Source organism: Daphnia magna, linkage group LG3, assembly GCF_020631705.1.
Source record: "Daphnia magna isolate NIES linkage group LG3, ASM2063170v1.1, whole genome shotgun sequence".
NCBI lineage: Eukaryota > Metazoa > Arthropoda > Branchiopoda > Diplostraca > Daphniidae > Daphnia > Daphnia magna.
The window spans coordinates 10,144,092-10,162,677 of NC_059184.1; the positions used below are offsets into that span (position 1 = coordinate 10,144,092).

The 18,586-nt window shown below is 48.3% G+C and overlaps 2 pseudogenes; both read right to left on the bottom strand.

Annotated features, from left to right (window-relative positions):
• Positions 1-6,658: 6,658 nt before the first annotated feature.
• On the bottom strand, positions 6,659-9,388 carry LOC116919316 (annotated as a pseudogene).
• A 1,760-nt stretch (positions 9,389-11,148) lies between these two features.
• On the bottom strand, positions 11,149-13,031 carry LOC116919315 (annotated as a pseudogene).
• Positions 13,032-18,586: the final 5,555 nt, after the last annotated feature.

Below are 18,586 nucleotides of genomic sequence, written 5' to 3' on the forward strand. Positions count from 1 at the left end.
CTTCTGATACTGGTACATTGGATTGCGCATAATAAACAACACACCCACTCAAACCGATGTAACAGTGTATATACCAATTTCTTGTCTCAGCTTCCGGAAGCGTGACCCATCCAATCCTTTGGTGAGGAGATCGGCTAGCTGATTTTCAGTGTTGATGTACGTCGCGTTGATTATTTGGTTTTCCTGGAGATCGCGGATGAAGTGGTACTTAACGTCAATATGTTTGGTGCGCTGATGGAACTCGGGATTTCTCACGAGCTTGATTGCACTTTGATTATCGATAAAAAGTTCCGTGGGTTGGTCTTGTCTGCGTCCGAGGTCCTGTAGTAGTCTCCTCATCCAGACTACTTCTTTACCGCTTGCTGACGCTGCAACGTACTCAGACTCGGTGGTGGAGAGAGAGACGCAGTTTTGCCGTTGACTCTTCCACACAACAGGTCCTCCGTTTAAAATGAGAATGACTCCAGTTGTTGAGCGGCGGTCATCTAGATTCGAGGCAAAGTCGGCGTCTGAGTAGGCTCGGAGAGTAGTGGTGTCTCCTGTTCCGCCAAAGACAATCCCATGACTTGGAGTACCTTTCAAATACGAAAGGATTCTTTTCACTGCTTCCCAATGAGCTCCAGTTGCACTATTCGAAAACTGCGACACTTGGTTGACAGCATACGCAATATCCGATCTCGTGCAAGTAACCAAGTAGTTGAGGGAGCCAACGGCTTCACGATAGACACTTGCCAGCTCGATCGCACTTGTAGAATCACATCCAAGATCTTTAGACAGACGCGTGAAAGGATCTGCCGGAACACTACGAGGGCAACACTCAACTAGATTAAACTTCTTCAGCAATTGTTTGATATAGTTTTCTTGGTGTAGATGCACAGTCTTTTTTGCTCGATCTCTTGACAGTTGAATTCCCACAAAACAATCGGGTGGACCGCAGGTCATCTCGAAATTTTGGGCCAGATAGTCGACGACACTTTCTAGCTTCTCGCCACTACTGCTACAGATTAGACCATCATCCACCCAAATGGCAATGATAGTTAAACACCCTTTCTCTTGTAGGACATAGAAACACTGATCAGCACTACTTCTCACAAAGCCAAAACCAGCGAGGGCATTGTGAAACTTCGTGTTCCATGCTCTTGACGCCTGCTTGAGCCCGTACAGACTTCGGTTCAACTTGCATACAGCGTCTTCTCTGCCCGGTTGGATGAAGCCCATGGGTTGCACCATATACAGATCTTCGTGTAAATCCCCATTGAGAAAGGCAGTCTTAACGTCCAACTGCAACATTTTAAGATCCAGCTCGGCAGTTAGGGCAAGAACGACACGTAAAGAGTCATGTTTAACAACAGGCGAAAATGTCTCTTCGAAATCGATGCCTGGGCGTTGGGAGAAACCTTTTGCCACCAGCCTTGCCTTGTACCGCCGGACATTACCATCTCCATCCAGCTTTAACTTGTATACCCATCGGTTTTGAATGGGTTGACGACCGAAGGGAAGAGTAGTTAGCTTCCAAGTTTCATTCTTGTTGAGAGACTCCATTTCCTCCTCCATAGCTTCCATCCAAAAACTTGCTTGAGGACTCGTTGTCGCCTCTTTGAAACTTGCTGGCTCTTCAATGTCACCCACTGCCGCCAGGCCCGCATACTTTTGGGTCGTCGACTCGTCGATCCATCTGACTGGCGCCTTTCTCTTTCTCGGACCAGCTATTATAGGTGGCTCAGAAGGGTCATCAACAACTGTATTTCTGGTCACAAACGGAGCGACAGCAACCGGATCATTTGCTGCAACAGGAATCACAACAGCTGGATCGTCAGCTACCACAGGGACGGCAGCGGCTGGATCGTCAGCTACGACAGGGGCTGGATCGTCAGCCACCACAGGAGTTACAGCAGCTAGATCATCGGCTGCAACAGCTACATCTGGAATGACAGCAGCCGGATCGTCAGCAACAACAGGAACTACGACAGCTGGACCGTCGGCTGCAAAAGGAATTACAGCGACCGGATCAGGGTATCTTTCAAAAGCATCCGGCACAAGATCGGTGATGACTGGTTGTTTTCCAGAGAGAATTCGCTCGTCGGCTATTTCTTGGAAAATTACATCTCTCGTGATGAGCACCTTTCTTCCAACGGCATCCCAGACTCTAAATGCTTTCTGGGTCTCACAGTAACCCACATGATTGCATTTAATTGACTTGGCGTCGAACTTGCCTCTTTTCTCCTTCCTGATGTGGGCATAGACTGTAGATCCGAATTCTCGGAGATGTGAGACGTTCGGCTTCATCCCTCTCCACACTTCATATGGCGTCTTTTCCTTGACAGCTTTGGTTGCGACACGATTTAATATGTAGACTGCACAATTGCAGGCCTCCGCCCACAGCTCCAAGGAAAGTGATGAGGAATGTAACATGCTGCATGCCGACTTCAAAATGGTCCGGTTCACCCTCTCTGCCACACCATTCTGCTCGGGGGTGTAAGGAGCTGATGTCTCGTGACGAATTACATGGTCCAGCATCCACTTTTAAAAATCGTTTCCAACATACTCGCCTCCATTGTCAGATCTCAGTGTAACTACTGGATTGCCAATTTCGGTCTCTACGCGTTTGACAAATTGCTGGAACAGGAGAAAAACTTCTGATTTCTTCTGGATGAAGTTGATGACGCAGTAGCCACTAAAATCATCTTTGAAAGTGACAAAGTAGTTGGCGCCACCAGGAGACAGGATAGAAACTGGTCCGCAAACGTCCGAATGGATTAACTCACCAACTTTCTTCGCTCGTGTTCGGCCGGATGTCGGGAAAGATAAACGATGCTGTTTACCAAGTACACAGCCTTCACAAAAGGTGTCCAGTAGTTCTCCTTTGCTGATTTCCAGACCACCAACCATCACATTGGCTGCCATTTTCTTGATCGTTGCCTCACAGACATGGCCAAGACGACGATGCCATACTTGAATGGAATTCGGTTTTGATTTTGCAAGAGCTGCGATAGATTCCAGTGGCTTTCCAGTTGCTTTTGGTGTAAGACAGCTGCTAAATTTGCTATGACAAGTGAACACATCAAGCAAATACAGATTATTGGTTTCAGCTGAACCGACGGCCAGCACCTTGTCGCCTTTGAAGATCTTCACATTTCCTCCAGAGAAAGTGACACTATAGCCGTTTCTGGTGGCCGATCTGATGCTGAAAAGGTTTACCCCAAGGTTTGGGACGTACAGTACTTCTTGCAGGACTCCATTTAGCTGCTTTCCTTCTACCTCACCAATGACTGGAACTGTGCCGAAACCATGTACTTGTAATGGTTGCCGATCCTTTCCGATTCCTGTTACCGGCCACGTCCCAGGTTTGATGTGTTGAAATTGCAGGAAAGCCCATTTCTGGTCCGTCATATGCTGGGATGCTCCAGAATCGGCGTACCAACACCCATCTGACTGGCTAGCCTTGCGAGAGAGGAGCGAGACGGAGCGAAAAGCGTAGTCACTCGACCAAGATTCTTGCACTGGGCTTCTTTCTTGAACTGGTCTTCCACGGGCAAATTTGGCTTGAGTCCCGTTTACTTGTTTCTCTTGGTCCTTCGCTTTGTCCCAACATCTCTCTTCGGTATGACCTTTGCGTCCGCAATATGTGCATGTGAGGTTCCTTTTTGTTTTACTTGCTTGATTTACTGATGATCCACCTTGCTTTGCAAAGAATGCAGTGTCAGCCTTAGCTACTTCTCCTCCAAACCTCTTGTTCACCTCTTCTTCCTTTATGAGCCGGTTTGTCAATCGATCCATGGTCTTCATCTTGTCTTCCAGATTTTCCCATGCTGAGATAACTGTTCGAAAACTAGGAGGAAGTGTACAAAGGATTTTCGTTATTATTTGAGGTTCAGTCAGAGGCGAACCAATATCTGACAGCTGTCTTGCGAAAGTTTCAACAGCAGTAACATGATCCATTACACTCTTGTCTTTATCATACTGGTACTCGTAGAATCGCTGAATGAGTGAATGCTGGTTTTCTTGGGCAGCTTGCTCGTATTGACTGGATAGTCTTTTCCACATTTCATTTGCAGTTTTGCAATTAATCAACGACCTTTGTCGGTCCAACTCCAGGGAAGCCACGATACCATTTCTGGCAGCATTGTCCTTTTGACACCATGCTTTAATTTCTTCATTATTGTTCGTCGACACACCATTTGCATCAGTTACTATGAGTGGGGCGGGTTTGATCTCGTCTCCAAATACCATGGGCAAAAGGCCGTACTGTTCAAGCACGAGACAAATTTGAAACTTCCAGAAAGGAAAATTTGTGCCATCGAACTTGGCAACATGACTGACATCCTTTGAGGACAAAATTATTACGTGGCTAGACATTACAATGCACTATCAGGGCAGGCTTGTCACAAAACTTAACATGTGCTAATTGATACTGAGGACACAAAAATGTTCGTGGTCGTGACTCTGTGCCCACGTGAGTGGGAAGTTTCCAAGAATCCACAAACGACACACGCCAAAAAATTATGTACAGTAATGAAACACAAAATAGCTTAAACAGACTTGCCTGTATCTGGGCCCATAACCTGATAAATTAGAACAAACGAAAGTGCACTTGTACTACGCTTCTTGTATTGTTAGTGATAACAATCAGAAAGAAAAGCATACGCAAGATACTACTTTATATAGCAGAGCGAGCAGACGAAAAAGGAAGACAAAACGGAATGAGAAAGGGATGGGGAAGCTTCTTCTGATACTTGTACATTGGATTGTGCATAATAAACAACAGCTAGTACATACAGTTGCGGCCCTATGCACAGCTGTTGTTGAGAGTCCATTTGAGGCTGGTGGTATAAAGTTCTGGATTTTGGCTTGACTGTATGCTAAATGTTTCTTTTCCTTATGTAGTCCATGCTTGCGCTGCCAGTGATAAAGCCTTTCTGGGATAGATGAAGACGTGCTGCCTTTTTGATACTAGTAGTGTGGCCAGTTGTTTTCGCCAAAGCTAGATGGTGCAATATTTAATCGGTCAAGTCTTAAACCTGACGGATTTAAACTGCTAAAGACAACAAACAAACAATTGTGCAATGGGTGGTAACCAACGATCCGTCAGCCAGTCACGTCGGCTGCACGGATGTGAAGTGAACAGGTTGTAGGAAAGAAATGAAGGATAGGTTGGAGTGGTACTTACGCTTGAGTTGACTCCATTCTGATGCCAGGTGATTCGGTTTGAAGACGGCTTCACGGAGGGTATGGTAACGTTGGATGAAGAAAACGACGTGCGTTGGTAGGGTGTGAACCGTTTATTCAACTCATCTCCAACACTCACAAGTCGGTGACACAGCTACAAGAGAACTAATACCGTCCCAACACTAACAAGTTGGTCACACAGCTACAAGAGAACTAATACACACACTAGCTAGGAGAAGACTTACGAAAAGAAATCGTGTTTTGGGTTTTATACCACTAGTTTGCTTGGGGACGCTAAGGTTGGCGTGGGGTAATAAAAGGGAAAACATCAGCAACCAGCTCATGAAGAAATGTGAACTGGTGTGAAAAAAGGGAAACAAGGTTGAGAGATAGCGGGAGTTCTTACATAGCTCCCCTTCCTACAAGATTGCGTCCCGCATTTAGCATTGCGTAGGGCGGTTGGGTCGTAAGGGGGTCAGTTATTCTTCGGCGGTTCTTCCTTCGTCACAAGGGGTGGATGACCACGGCCAGGGCTCCTCCTTGCGGCTCCACGAATGATTCCCGGACGCGTCCAGCTCCCCGATCTCCCATCCGTACTCCGGCTCCTTTTGTGGGGGTAACCGATAGGTGCGTTCGACATAACGCGCTGCTGCCAGGTCCTCTTCGTCGGAGTCCAGGGAGATATGACTGCTGACGAAGCTGACATTGCATTTTCCGCCACGAAGCCTCGCAATGCTGTCGTTTAGCGCTGCAATGTCTATGCCCCTTTCCTGGACGTCACTGGCCGGTGACATACAGTATGGTGAGTGCCTGTCTTCGAGTAGTGCGATCGGATCTAAGGGGAGGGTGGAGGTGCCTGAGGAAAAGGAGTGTTCTTCCCAGGGGTCATCTACCGAAAGTAGGGAGACGTCGTCGATGTCATCTGAGATGTCTGCGTCGTACATAACCTCGTCGTCGTCGGGGTTGTCCGCGCAAAACAGGATGTTCTCTTAGTCGTCTGGGCAAGCCGCTACTTATCGGAATTCCTCCATGTCAGACGAGTAGTCTGCGCAGTAGAGGATGTCTTCTTCGTCCGGGTCGGGGACCGAGGCCGCTTGTCCACCTTTCTGGTCTTCTTGATCATCCGTGGATGTAAGGGGGGAGGGTTGTAGCCTAGGGATAGAGTGTGGTACGGATTAGGAAGGTTTGGTATCGAAGGATTGGTGGGGTGTTATGGGGTACATGGTTTACTCTGCACGATTCTGGGTGGGTTTATTCTAAAGGACACTAACATAAAATCTACGACATTGCATGATACATGGAAAATTAAGGTCGGAAATCAACGCGTGGGGTTTTAATACTAGGGACGTGAGAGGAGGGCTGCTGCGGTTCTGTGTTAGGCTAGGCTACGAGGATGTGAAATGGGTGGGATGAGGTATGGTTGTTGGTTTAACCCTAGACGCCCTGTGGGACTGGCGGGAGTTGCTGTCGGTACTTTAACCCGTGCAGTTGGTTAACGCCACCTCAGTCTGCTCATCGAGACAAGTCCGCAGAATCGGAAAGCCAGAGCAATGGACACTCCTACTCCCGACATGATGCCGAAGTTCCGAAGCCAGTATCCGATCCTTGCTATGAAGGAGATGTCTTGTGCTTGTCCGGGGTGGACGAGGACTGTGTTGGCGTGTCGTTCGCCCGACATTTCTGTGACATAGCCCATCTGTATGTACGCCAGGATGTCGGCCATGATGGTTGAAGCACTTAGGGGATGCGACGTTATTGTTGGGTGCAACTGCAGTATCATGCCCAACGAGTTATCGACCTCCAGGGTCATAGTGTCGATGAAACGGCGGCATGGTATCTCTAGGTTGGGGTTGATTGGCATCCAGGTGTTGTTCTTGAAGGTGTGGGCTTTGCCGTTGAAGTTGACGAAGTTTGCGTGCCAGTAGCAATCGGAGTACTTCGTGAGCTCCCAACCTTCCACGTTGATGGTCTGGTTGCCCCACCAAGGTTGGGCTCAACATGGCGTGAAAACCGTCTCGAAGATGACGTTGCTGGGAAAACACTGCAAAACGGACACGGATGCCCCGACCGCCAGTAGCTTGGTGCATAATGGAAAGTCCAGATGCTTAGCGGCTAACCATCCGTCGTATTGTGCAGTCGTTGTAGCGGCATGGTAGGCGGTTTTCCGGCTTTCGTATTGCAGGTTACGAATTTCTCGGGCCAGGTGGTTTGAAATGTCCAATGCGAAGTCTCTGATGTATTGTTTATGACTGGCGTATTAGATCTCCGCCCGTGTCATTTCGGACAGCGCCATCTTGGCTACGAAGTCCGCGTTTTTGGGCCTCATCTCGACGAGTTTCGTTTCCTTGGCGGCTTCCCGAACCGCGATGACGACTCTGTCCATTCCTAGAACCGGATGGTAGGCAGTGAGATTTCCTCCTACGCAGACGGAACTGTTTATCATTGAATATATAAAATCCAGCTGCTTAATTGGGTCCCGAATATGGAAGGTAGTGTCGTTTTCGGTCGAGTACTTGACCCCCATTCCCTTTTCGATAACCCTTAACTCACACTGCTTCGCTTCCTTCCAGGAATCGTCCCAGACGAGGGTCACGAGGGTGTGTTTGAAAGAGCCATTTACTGCTCCAGGGATGTCGCCAAGTGGGGAGCTGATGGTACAGCTCGGGAATTTGCTTTGGAACGTCACTTCTTTGAGGCGTCAGTTGGTCATCTTTTCTGTCACCGTCCGAAGCCAACTGGTTTCCACGAAGAGGGGGCGTTCCAGGGCAAACGAGTTGGGACCTGTTATATCCATCGTCTTTCCTCGACATTGTCGTGTGGGTCTCATCCTTTGGCACGTTGCTGCATCCACTTCGATGGGGTTGCGGCCGTAAGACACTTGATTCCATTGCATGAAGTCCTTGTACACTGTGATGGTGGCTACCCACATGCTACACGTGTGGCAAGCAAAACGTTTAACTTCTGGTAGTGTAGAGTAGATAGCGTACGTAATGGGTACCGAAGGAGTGGGGGAGGCTTCGAAAGAGCAGTCTTCCTCCGTGAACTCCAGGAATCCCAGGTTTGCCGCACCATCACAGTTACACACGGTGGCATTATATGCAGCCAAGGGGGTAAAAAACAAGAGGACTAGGAGGGACATGAACAATAATCTAGGCAATCGAAGATACGATACGGTGAATAGCACGAAATAACGAGTAAAACAAGGAAATGCATAGCAATGATACAAAGGGAAGTAACGGATTTTATTCTACGGAACGGTATGTAGTGAAAAGGCACATGGTTAACTACTCATGATGAACTGTTCATATGGTTGCTACTGAAATTATATTTAAACATCTAACATTTATACGAGAGAATGCGCTACGTGTCACGACCATTGGTGGGTCTAAGGGCGCTCCATGGCCGTAGGCTAGTGCGGCGCTCGGGGCGGGTTGCTACGGGGGGGACTGGTGGGGCTACTGGCTCTAAAGCCGTTAAAGAGAGTCGTTCCGGGGTGAAAGAGAGGTCGATGTTTGGTCCTTTGTGGAGGTTTGAAGTTATCGTTCCTTCTGGTAAGGGGGTTGGACCGGCGTCGAGGTCTATCAGATTCTGTTCTTCCTGCAGATCGTACTCTTCATCCGTTGGGGGTGGTACTTTTTATTTCGTTTGTGAGCTCCGGTAGTATGGGAGGATCACGGCTCTCTTGGAAATCTGAGCAAGGTTCTTCCTTCCAGATCATAGATTCATACAGGGGTTTGATCCTGTTTACGTGCACCAACTGGGTCTGTTTTCCCGTGCATTCTTGGATTTCCACGGTGTGGTTGTTGTTGATTTTTGTGATGTGGTATGGCCCCATAAAACGGGGGATGAGTTTCTTGCTTGTGCCTGCCATTGGCGTTCTTACGTCGATTAACACCTTGTCACCGATGTTGAATGCTTGCTCACGAGCCCACTTGTCGTACTGGGTCCTTGGCTGTTCCCTGGCTTGAGTAAAATTTGCTTTAACCAATACGAAGGCCTCGTGAAGACGTTGCATTAGCTGGCTTTTGTAGTCGGATGGGATGATGAAGTTTGCTGGCTTTTGTAAAAATTGGTCAATAGGCCTTACTGGATCGCGGCCATGGTTTAGGAAGTAGGGGGTTTCTAGGGTGGAAGAGTGTACAGAGTTCCTGTAGGCGAAAGCAACTGGGCCTAGCACTTCTTCCCATTTAGGGAAACCCTGTTCCATGTATTTCCGTAACATTTCTACTACGGTTTTGTTGAATCTTTCGGTTAAGCCATTAGTCTGTGGATGGTACGCAGTGGTCCTCAACTGTTTAATTTGAAGTGTCTTACAAAGTGAGAAGAACAGCTCGTACGTAAAATTCGAACCAAGGTCGGTGACAATGGCCCTTGGGGGGACCATGATACAAAATGACTCTATCTACAAGCGCCTTGCTCGTTGAAAGGGCGGTCTGGTCTGCTAGAGGGATAACTTCTACCCATTTCGTGAAGTAATCAGTAATTACTAGGATGTGATTGTTCCCTTGCAGGGATTGTGGTTGAATTGGCTCTAAGAAGTCTAGCCCTAAGACCTCGAAGGGTCCTGAGGTGAGGTCTAGGGGATTTAAGAAGGCCCGAAGATTCGATCGTCGGGGGAGGACACAGGGAGTATGGCTTCATCTTCTTCTTCAAACTGAATTAACCGGAATTCGGGATAGAAAATCTGCATTCTTATTGACTCGACCCGGCCGGTACTTTATCGAGTATTTGAGGTTACCCAACAATATTGATCATCTTCCTAATCTACCCGTTTCGTCTTTGAACGTCTGCAGCCACTGCAGCGGGCGATGGTCACTGATGATAACGAATGGCTCGTCCTGAAGGTAATGGCGGAAACGTTTTATACCGAAAATTACGGCCGCGGCTTCCATCTCAATGGTAGAGTACTTGGTTTCTGCTTTATTTAGGTGTCTACTGGCTTAGACGATTGGTTGGTCTTTTCCGTCGTGTATTTGGGACAAAACGGCTCCTAGTCCGTAATCGCTGGCATCAGTGTAAATTAGGAATTCTTTAGTGAAATCCGGGTAGGCCAGAACAGGGTCGGTCATCAGGCATTTCCTAAGTGATTCGAAGGATTTTTCTTCAGCGGGCCCCCATTTTATCCTGTCCTGCGGTTTACCCTTCGCTTGATGTATGAGGGGGTGGGCGACTGTGGAGAACCCCTTGATAAACCGTCGGTAGTATGACGCTAACCCCAAAAAGGACTGCATATCTTTAACGATAAGTGGTTTTCTGTAATTTACTAGGGATACAATTTTTGCGGGGTCTGGTGCTACGCCATCTGCTGAGATGACGTGCCCGAGGTACTGGACCGATGTCTCTAAAAATCTACATTTTGATAGTTTCACCTTGAGGTTTGCCTCTTCAAGTAAATCAAAGATTTTCCGCAGGTTCGATATGTGTTCTAAGGGAGTCTTAGAAAAGATGATAATGTCATCTAAGTAAACCAAGCAAGTCTTTCCTATCTCTTCCTTAAGGACAAAATTCATCAATCGTTGGAAGGTTCCTGGGGCGTTAGTCAGACCGAAGGCGAGCCGATTCCATTCATACAAACTGTTCGATTATTTCTATTTTCCAGTATCCTGATGCCAGATCTAGAGTGGAAAAGCATTTTTGGCCTTGTAACAGGTCAAGCATGTCGTCAATGCGGGGCAAGGGAAAGGAGTCCTTCTTCGTGATCGCATTTAGTTTTCTGTAGTCAATGCACAGGCGGTCGTCTCCTGTTTTCTTCTTTACTAACACTATTGGGGCCGCCCAAGGGTAGAGGGAGGGTCGTATAATATTGTTTGCTAGTAGTTCGTCAATGATTTTCTTTGCAACCTCCCGTTGACGGGGAGATGCTCTGTATGGCCTTTGGCGGATGGGCCCTTGCCCCTAAGTGTCGATAACGTGTTTTACCAGGCCCGTGTTCCTCATATCGCGTGTTTGAAATGCAAAGATACTTTGTTTTTCTAAGAGCAATTAGCGCAATTCCCCCTTTATGGTTTCCATAACATCTGGGAGGGAGGCTTCGAAGATGGCGGGGTCGATGGTAGTAGGCTTGGTGGAACAAGATGCTATGAGTGTAGGTGGCTCGAAAACCACATGATCCAAGATGGTGTAGCGAGGAAGGGAGATAGTGTGGTTTGTTTCGTTGACTATCACAATTCTGAACATGCCATTGTCACGTTTTGTAGAGACGAAGGGGTCCAGTCGAAGACCGGCGGGTAACCGTGGGTTTTTTACTAGAAAACAGGCAGTGTCGAGAGATAGCTTGATGTCACTATTCTCGCTCTCCACCACGCATGCGGATGATGGAGGTATTTTCGTTTTAACAGCCACCATCATTGTGGGTTTGTCATCGTTTTGGAGGTGATCAGACTCCCTCACTCGATAGACTCGCCTCTCACGACCGTCGATCATAAACTTATGTTCATGAAGAGCGTCTAAACCTAGTACGCATTCTTCCATAATTTCCGGAGCGACGATGAACTCTTGTTGAAAGGGTTCACGGGGCCTCTCGTCCTCGACGAGAACATCTACTGTTACGGTGCCCTGGCAGGCCAGGCGCCTGTTGCTTATATCGAAAAGGTTTACCGCTACTTCTCTTGTGTGTCTGAATTCTTCCATTTGTTGCTGTAGTCTTTCGAAGAGTCGACTACTAATGAGGCTTTTGCCTGCTGCACTGTCTACTAACGCTTTTAATGAACTATTCCCTACTCTTAGTCCAATTCTGGGGGTGGTAACTTGGGTGGACACGGACTTGACAAATTGTTGGGGCTTGGGGCACCCACCGAGTGGCCCAACAGTTGATTCGGTGGTTTCTAGTTTTCCGCCTGCAACCGCAGGATGCCGGTTGGTGTCGCTGGAGTGTTGGCATAATGCCCTGATGGGGGAGGGGGTCTTGGGTGCCGGATGGTAGGGCAGAAGTTATGTCGGTGCCCTATGTTCCGGCACAGGCGGCAAAGCTCGTTCTTTTGTTGTAGCTTGGTGAAACAGTCTGTTTCGGTGTGGAACCCCCAGGTGTTGTGAAATTCGCAAAAAATGGCTGCCCTTTTAAAAGCTTCGGGTTGCGTCACGTTCGGGTCTCTCTGTCCTCCACGAACCTGAAAGGGCCTCTGTGCTAATTGCCTTTTCATTTCTGCTAGAATCTGTTGTAGTTCCGCGTTGTGAGTCGTGGCATTATGGTCAACCTTGGTGCTTAAGCAATTTAGGGCTTCCAGCACGCTGGTCAGTTCATTTTGATGGGTTGGTGCATTCGTTGACGAGTATGCTGCATGGATTCTAACTCTGGTCTGTGATTCTTCAATAGCTAATGCAGTAAGTTCGGCTCGATCGATAAGTGTCTCGAACGATGCAAACTTTTTATACTTTAAGGGGACTTGCACATCGTTGGGTAGACCTTCCAGAAACCTGTCCATCATCATTTGCTCCCAGGATGCGGCGGTAGCTGAATCTAATATCCCATCCATAGGGTAAGCTTTATGGAACGCCTTACGAATACGGTTTGCGTAGCGGCGCATGTTTTCCTCCGGCTCCCTCTTCATGTTGTGAAACTCGACACTCCTTTGTGACCGTGTTTCGGTCGAGTGGAAGAGTTTGAAGAGTCGTGCTTTCACTGCTGCGTACTTTTGGGATCGGATGGGGTTGTCTAACTTGAATGTGTCGAATTCTTCAGCAGCCTCTCAGTAGAGTTTAGAGCGCATTAAGCGTAATTTCCTAGCTTCCTCGAAGTTGCCTAGATCGAGGGCTGATTCCAGGTGAGCCGCCCAATCGTCGAAACGACCAGACCTCTGACGATCACAAAAGATTGTCACTGAACCAAAGGCTTGCATTGCCTGTTCCTGATGTGTCCTCCTAATTTTGTCGTCTAAGGCTACACTTGTGACGGAGGAGGGACAGCTGGTACTTTTGGTCCCTGGGTGTTGGGTGGGGGCGGTTGTGTGTTTAGCCAGTGGGGGTTCTGCTGCCCACCGGTTGGCGGGTTGACTGGTGTCGAAGCTACGAAACCTGGGTGGGCAATGATCTGAGAGGGTTGTCCAGATGGGGCAAACGGGTTGGTGGGGGGCGTGTTATAGCCCCACTGTGATACGGGTAATGGGGGGACCCCCTGTAGTGTTGAAGTCGGGTACGGGTTAGTGGTTCCTTGTAGGGTGTCTGCGGTTGCCGTTGGTTGGTTTTGCTCTGCTTGGGCAAGGGTTCTCGCGGTACTAACTGCTGTCTTCGTGTCGACGCCAGCTTCTAGGAGGCGGGTCAACTCTTTTTCGTACGTTTCAAAGAACGTGCTCGCCTGTACTTGAGACGGTTTGCTTGCATTCGCCCCGTACACGGTGGGCACTGGCGTAAATGACACCTTCCTGTTTGACGGTGTCTTTATCGACGTAGGGCACGGGGGGCCAGACACTGGTGTTGGATGTAGGGTGTGGTGGTGGGACATCGTTTGCGAGGTGATTGGCGAACTCGTCGAAGTCGGAGGTGTGAATTTATCTGTCTCTTGGCGGGAAGTGGGCTTCCCAGGTGTTTCCTCGATTGTATCGGGATCCGAGGTCGTCACGGGGCTGAACTCCGTTGGATCGGGTAAGTTTGGGTCGGGTCTGGCAAGGTCTGGGGTGAGTAGGTCGATAAGCCACTCCTCGTTGCTCTGTCTTGTGTCGGTTCTCAGCGGTGGGGTTGGGGCGTCGATAGATGGGGCGGAATCACTGCTGTCGTACGAAAGAGGTAGAACTGGCGTGTACCCCGTCCGTAGGTTTAAAAATTCAAAAAGTCTGGCTGGGGTATCGAGGGAGGGGTAAAGCGCTAGGAGGGAAAGTAACGAGACCCTGATGTGCTCATCACTTAGGCGGAATCGGCCGTTAGCTTCTAGATGATGCTGGAGCTCAAAGATAAGCTCATCTTCCGGAATATCGTGGATGCGGGAGTGCCAGTATTGGCTGTGGAAGGAGTTCCTTTTTTGGTTACTTGGTGTGAGGGACAGGTCTGCTTCGTGTAGGATAGTGCTTGCCTGGCGTAACAGCTCTCTTCTCTCCTCCTCTGTGTCACTGTCTTTGAATAAGGACTGTGCGTGGTTCCGGATTACGTTCGTTTGCTGGGCCAATGGTGTTTCCCTTCGGTCTGTGTTGTTGGGGATATCGAAATTTACTAGGGGGGCTGTTGGTTAGGGGTATAGGTTTTTTGGTCGGGCGCCCAGGTTTGCCCACTCGTCTTCGTTTACGTGTTCCCGTACTTCTTGTGGCGTGAAAAATCCTTCTCCTGACCCTTGGCTACCCTTGCAGCTGTCTACAAACTTCTCTAATTGTTCCTCGATGTATTTTTGGTTTGCTGCGGCTTGGTTTGGTCCTGGGCCCGTCCTGAATGATGGGAAGGATTGACGGAAGGACCTCCCCCAACGCTTAAGAAGCGGAATCTTCTTTCCCGCGCTGCTCTCGTCCTTAACCATTACTATTTTAGAAGGGTGTTATGCACGCGGTAACGAAGCTAAATGGGTAAGGCGGTCTTTTCTCCTAATTTTTGTGTCTGCGGGAGTCGGCGTGACTTAGCGTGAATGCGTTGTGGAACGGTAGTAATGGGCTTAAAGGTCTCCTGGCTTGAGAGCACGCAAAAAATCCTTCTTCGTGAATTTCTACTCCCGCGTGAGCGGTCACGGTTACCAACTCTCCCTTGGTAGTCTATGCACAAGTATGAGTGACATAGCAAAGATCAGAAAGAACGTTTTTTTCTGGCAATTTGAGGGTTTCGGGAGCATGCGTGAGTTAGCGTGACTTAGCGTGAGGGCATCGTGGAACAGTATTATCGGCTCAAATATCTTCCGGCTTGAAAATACACAAAAATCCTTCTTCGTGAATTCTTACTCCCGCGAGAGCAATCACGGTTCCCAACCTTTTCTGGGTAGTCTATGCACAAGCATGAGTGACGTAACAAAGATCAGAAAGAACGGTTTGTTTTTCAAATTACGGTTTCGGGAGTTCGCGTGAATTAGCGTGACTTAGCGTGAGGGCATTGTGGAACAGTAATATCGGCTAAAATATCTTCTTGCTTGAAAATACCAAAAAATCCCTCTTCTTGAATTCCTACTCCCGCAAGAGCAATCGCAGTTCACTGCACGGCAGCATAAGGGGGTGGTGTTTAAACCAACCAAAAAAAGGGGTTTCTGAATCCTAAATCCGTCGTTGGACCAACTCGACTAAAAAGAAAGATGGCGTCCGTCAACCAAGTGGGACATAAATAAGCTAGGACGACCCACACGTTCAATCACGCAACGCGGAAAACTACCCGACGCATGTCCGTTCATTGAATGTGCATGCGACGCATAGTGTCCGCACAGCAGAGCCTGAACGAGTGAATCATATGTTTGTAGCGGCACGAGGCGGTCAAAAAAAAGGCACGAGGTCACGGTTCGACTTCACTGCCACCTGATGCAATATTTAATCCGTCAAGTGTTAAACCTGACGGATTTAAACTGCTAAAGACAACAAACAAACAATTGTGCAATGGGTGGTAACCAACGATCCGTCAGCCAGTCACGTCGGCTGCACGGATGAAGTGAACAGGTTGTAGGAAAGAAATGAAGGATAGGTTGGAGTGGTACTTACGTTTGAGTTCACTCCATTCTGATGCCAGGTGATTCGGTTTGAAGACGGCTTCACGGAGGGTATGGTAACGTTAAATGAAGAAAAGAACGTGCGTTGGTAGGGTGTGAACCGTTTATTCAACTCATCTCCAACACTCACAAGTCGGTTACACAGCTTCAAGAGAACTAATACCGTCCCAACACTAACAAGTTGGTCACACAGCTACAAGAGAACTAATACACACACTAGCTAGGAGAAGACTTACGAAAAGAAATCGTGTTTTGGGTTTTATACCACTAGTTTGCTTGGGGACGCTAAGGTTGGCGTGGGGTAATAAAAGAGAAAACATCAGCAACCAGTTCATGAAGAAATGTGAACTGGTGCGAAAAAAGGGAAACAAGGTTGAGAGATAAGGTGGGGGCTTTGACACCTTGGTCAGCGGAAGGGGGGCAATAAAATAATAAAAGAGATAGCGTAAAAAGGAGGTCAAGGGTGGGGGGAGAAATATGAGGTTGTTCACACTTAAACTAAATGCAATTAACAAAATTCTAACTAACGTCTTAACTCTAGCGGGAGTCCTTACTATGGTCGATACGTCCTTACAATGGTGATTTTTTTAGTCTTGTTTTTAAGTTTTTTGTACGGTGTAAGCTAGATCTGTGCATGGGCCTAGATTGTGTTGATGACTGCTGATTGCACCAGGAACTTAGCGAGTGGGTTGCGGATTTTAAACTGTGGTTGGGGTCTATGGCGAGGTTCAGACCAAGGATCGTGTCCTGGTCGAGCGTGAGGTGGTTATCCGATAGGAAAAGGCGTAGATTTGATCTGTGGGTTTCGTGTTTTGGGCACACAAGCAGAGCATGTTGACTGTTTTCTATTTTTTCGCAACCATATCGGCAACTAGGGTCGACTTCTTGATCGATCCTGTGCCTGAACGAGTTCAGGGAGTGGTGGCCGGTTCTCAGTCTATGCAGGCATGTTGCTATTTTCCTATTGTTGTGTTGGTGCCATTTGATGACGCCTAGCCTTTTCTATACTTGGATATATTTTTTCTGGCACTGACGTAGAGTGGAGAGAAGGTAGTCTCTCCAGTTGGCTTTACCGAGGGATATTATTCCCTCGACCGAAAGATTGTTCGCGAGCTTGTTTCTATTTTGATTGGTGCACTCTGTTGCAGCCAGTCTATACGCCTTTTCATTCCCCTCTATCCTTGTATGGCTCGAGATCCATACAATGTTGGTTGCTGTTCCGCTCGATTTTAGGCTCGCTATCGTCTCCCGTGCGTCATTCACCACCTCGTTGTTGGTCTGGGTGGCTGACATTATGGTTTTAATTGCTGAGTTTGAATCTCTGAAGATCATTACTTCGGGGGGGGGGGTGATCGTCTAGGTTGTAGATATGTTTTAGCACTTGGGCGATTGCAATTAGCTCTGCAGAGAAGACACTGGTGCCTGCGGTTAGTGTCCAAGCTTTTTCGAGATTCAAAGACGGGAAGTAGGCGGAGCAGGCCGTTGTCATTGGGTCCGTGTCCATCGATTTGGAGCCATCCGTGTAGACCCTTATTGTGGATTCCGGTATTTACTGGTTGAGGGCGGGTGAAAGTAGTTATTGTTTTGGCTCTGCATGTTGATGCCATCTTTTTACTCAAGGGAAACCAAGGGGTTCTGCCACGTGGAGGCCTACTGGGAGGCGGGGGTTTATACTCGGATGGTACCTCTGGTTGGGGTGGGAATAGAGTGATCCCCATGTTTTTCAAATGCCTGGCTTCGCTGACTATGCCCGGGGTGCTTCTGGGTTTCCACTCGTAGGTTGCGGATAGGAGTTGTTTGGCCGGGCCGTGCATCCAGTTGCGGGGTTTGTAGCTCAAGCGCGCCAGGTATTTCCGGGTGAGCCAGCTGGTTCTCGATTGTAAAGGTTCCGTATCCGTCTCCGCATACAAAATCTCAGAAGGCGTGGATTGTCTTGATCCCAAGATGGTTCTGCCAATGACGTCTATTTTTCTTAGATTAGATTTGCTTGTGCTACCGTATGCTTTACATCCTAGTCCATGATACTGTCGACCAAACTTTTACATAGCATGACTAGTGTCTTGGCTGTCGGGCCTGGGTTTGTTTTGGCCATTATAGTGAACAGGTTTTTCAATCGTTTGCAGCGGTTAGCTACGTAGTTGATGTGAGTCTTTCAGATCAGCTTTGAGTCGAACCATACTCCTAGGAATTTAAAGGTGGCTTGGGACTGGATGCGGTGGCCGTTCAGGAACAGTAGTGGATCGTTGCCCGGTTTATAGGCTCTTATGAACACCACCATCCCGCATTTTTTGGGAGTGATTGTGAACTTCAACTTCTGGACCCACCGGTAAACGTGGTCGAGCACCGGTTGGAGTGTTAATTCTGCATCCTTTGGGCGTCTCACTTGGGTGTATAGTGTGACGTCATCCGCATAGAGTAGGATTTTTGTCTCGGGCGTGGGCGAAGGAAAGTCAGTCAGCATGATGTTGAATAGGATTGGGCTGAGGGCTGCCCCCTGAGGTACTCCGTTTTCCACTGGCCTGATCTGGGACGTATTGTTTCCTATTCTGACGCACATGTTCCTCCCAGATAGAAATTCCTGAATCCAGCCTAGGAAGGGTCCTGAGACCCTTGTAGATTAATCCCTGAATCCAAACTGTGTCGTAGGCTGTTTTAGTGTCCAAGAACGTTGATACAGTGCATTGTTTTATGTTGCAGCTGAGCTGGATGTCGCTGTCTAGTTCGGCGATGTGGTTAGTCATGCTACACCCTTTCCTGAATCCTGCCTGGGAGACGTTGATGAAGCCCTTGGCATCCAGGTACCAGTGAAGTCGGTTGGATAGG